This window comes from Phocoena sinus, chromosome 2, assembly GCF_008692025.1.
Source record: "Phocoena sinus isolate mPhoSin1 chromosome 2, mPhoSin1.pri, whole genome shotgun sequence".
Taxonomy (NCBI): Eukaryota; Metazoa; Chordata; class Mammalia; order Artiodactyla; family Phocoenidae; genus Phocoena; species Phocoena sinus.
This window is the reverse complement of record NC_045764.1, coordinates 87,569,642-87,572,574: the sequence shown is the minus strand read 5'-3', so window position 1 is coordinate 87,572,574 and position 2,933 is coordinate 87,569,642. Positions and strand designations below refer to the sequence as shown.

The 2,933-nt window shown below is 40.2% G+C and overlaps 1 pseudogene; it reads left to right on the top strand.

The window, feature by feature from the left end:
* The first annotated feature begins 331 nt into the window (after positions 1-331).
* Positions 332-1,349, top strand: LOC116748570 (annotated as a pseudogene).
* The last annotated feature ends 1,584 nt before the right edge of the window (positions 1,350-2,933 follow it).

Sequence of the window (2,933 nt, the reverse complement as noted above, 5' to 3'; positions counted from 1 at the left end):
TTTTTTTTTTTTGCGGTACGCGGGCCTCTCACTGTTGTGGCCTCTCCTGTTGCGGAGCACAGGCTCCGGACTTGCAGGCTCAGCGGCCATGGCTCACGGGCCTAGCCACTCGGCGGCACGTGGGATCTTCCCGGACCGGGGCACGAACCCATGTCCCCTGCGTCGGCAGGTGGACTCTCAACCACTGTGCCACCAGGGAAGCCCCCTCTTGTGCTTTTTGAAACTACCTAGTCTAGTATGGATCAGAGTATCTTGGAGAGAGGACTACAGTGTGTGTTTTAACGATGCTCTGTAGGTGATTTTGATACTTCATCAGGTTTGGAAATCAACAATGGATGAATCCATAATGGACAAGAGGAAGTGAGTGTAGAAATGGATAAGGAAAATAACCATCAGTAGACACCTACAAGGCAATATACATAATGGTTAAAGACTATATACCCTGTGGGGTCAGACTGCTTGAGTTTAAATTCTGTCTCTGCCACATAGAGCCGTGAGATTTTGGGGCAAGGTTTAAAAACTAGCTGGTCTACAGTTCCCACATTTTGTAAAGTGAGAAACATAGTATTACCTACCTCGGAATTATTATAGGGAGTAAATGAGTTAACCTATTTAAAGCAGTTAGAACCATATTAGAGTTAAAGAAAACAGTAAGTGTCACTGCTACTACTACTACTAGTTGTTGTTCTTCTTCCTATTATTATTATCATCATAAGGAAGTTTATGCTTAGAGTCTTACAAGAATACAGATGAGGGATGATAGGAGTTCACCTCTGTTTAACCCCCCAGACTAAATAAAGCAAAACCCCCTTCCATTCCAAGCTGTCTGCAGCAGTCTTGGGCTCTGTGGACCGCATCAAGCCAGGGGCCAAGGCGCTCTACCTCAGGGCTGCCTTGGGTACCACACTCTCCCATGTCTCTGACATCATAGGCCAACAGGGTCTGGTCTGTGCAGTTGAGTTTTACCACTGCCCCGGCTGTGACCTCATTAATTTGGCCAAGAAGTGAACCAACATTATTCCTGTCATTGAAGATGCTCAGCACTCACACAAATACCACAAGCTCATTGCAATGGTGGATGTGATCTTTGCCGACATGGCCCAGCCAGACCAGACCCAGATTGTAGCCCTGAATGCCCACACCTTCCTATGTAATGGAGGACACTTTGTGATTTCCATTAAGCACAATTGCATTGACTTCACAGCCTCTCCCGAGGCCATATTTGTCTCTGAAGTGAAAAGATGCAACAGGAGACAATGAAGCCCCAGGAGCAGTTGACTTTAGAGCAATATGAAAAAGACCACCCTGTGGTCATAGGTGTGTACAAGCCACATCCCAATGTGAGCTGAAGCCCAGCACCGTCTGGACTGGGATAGATTGCATTGCTACTGTTGCTGATGTTAGACTAGGTGATTTTTAATTTGTGATTCTTTAGAAGCTTGTAGGCTATTGTTTTCTGTGCTTAGTAGATGGGTAATGTCTAGCCACTGTACTATCCACTACACTATACTGCTATACATTCTATTGTTTTCCACTTATACACTCAAAGTATTAGGAACAATAGAAATTATAAAGCAAAAAAGAAGCATTAAACAATTTTTAAATGTCTTTAATTGTTCATTTCTCATCATGGCTGTAACGGACCCAAAAGTAATATTAATATTCAATTATATTTGGTTCAATCAATAGGCTTTCTGCTCATCCCTGGGCAGAAGTTGGTGTGGGCTGCTAAGAAGTACTCTGGCATCAGATTCAGAATACTGGGTTCTCAATCCAGGCCTGCTTCTGACCACCAGAGTGGTCTTGGGCATGTCATGTAATATCTCTGGGCTTACTATTTCATTTATAATTGAGATTGTGTTGATCTCTAGGGATAACTAAAGCGCATCCCCTTCTAGTGGTTTATTTCACTCTGCCTCTGGTCCAAATTTGAGTGGCAATAAGGCAAGAATATTTACCAATAAGGAGTCTAATTACTCTAATTTCAGGATGCTGACTGGGCCACAGACCTAGCATGTGGATCTCTTCTTTTCATCTGCTTTCTCTTTGAGACACTCACTGTCTTCTGTGGTAGCCTGGCCCATGACCATTCTATTATTACTGACAGGTAGAATTATCTTGTGTTTCCCAAAGTATCCTCTATATAGAATATTAATTCAATAAAATATTAATAAATACATCAGGGAAGTATTTCCATGATAAAGAAAAAGATTCAGAATTAAGATGTTAAACACATTTAAACTGGTTATTTTTTTTTGACTACTCAGAATCCGGAATATGCAGCTGTACACTGTGAATTACCAATGTGAGAATATAGTACAAATTGCTTCCAAAATATTTTGATCATGGAATCCTCACCTTCAAGAAATATCCCAAGGGATCAGTGTTCCATGGAATACACTTTTGCAAATGTTGGAAGAATATTTACCAGTTTTGGTTTCTAAACAAGTGTCAACCATGTAATAAGCAAGTTTTCTATTAGAGGTTCTATGAGAAAAAGTAGCTTACCCTAAGACACAATCATTCAGAATGGGAATTTTGAAAACTTTGTATATTTAGCCACCACTACAGTATAACACATTCTATTCTTTCAATTCAAAGATCTTGAGAACACTGTAAAATTTCTGAATATTTTATTTATTGTCTAATTTTTTAAAATTTTTATTGGAGTATAGTTGATTTACAATGTTGTGTTAACTTTCTGCTGTACAGCAAAGTGAATCAGTTATACATATATCCACTCTTTTTTAGATTCTTTTCCCATACAGGTCATTACAGAATATTGAGTAGAGTTCCCTGTGCTACACAGTAGGTCCTTATTAGTTATATATTTTATATATAGTAGTGTGTATACATCAATCCCAATCTCCCAATTTATCCCTCCTCCCTTTTCCCCCCTGGTAACCATAAGATTGTTTTCTACGTCTGTAACT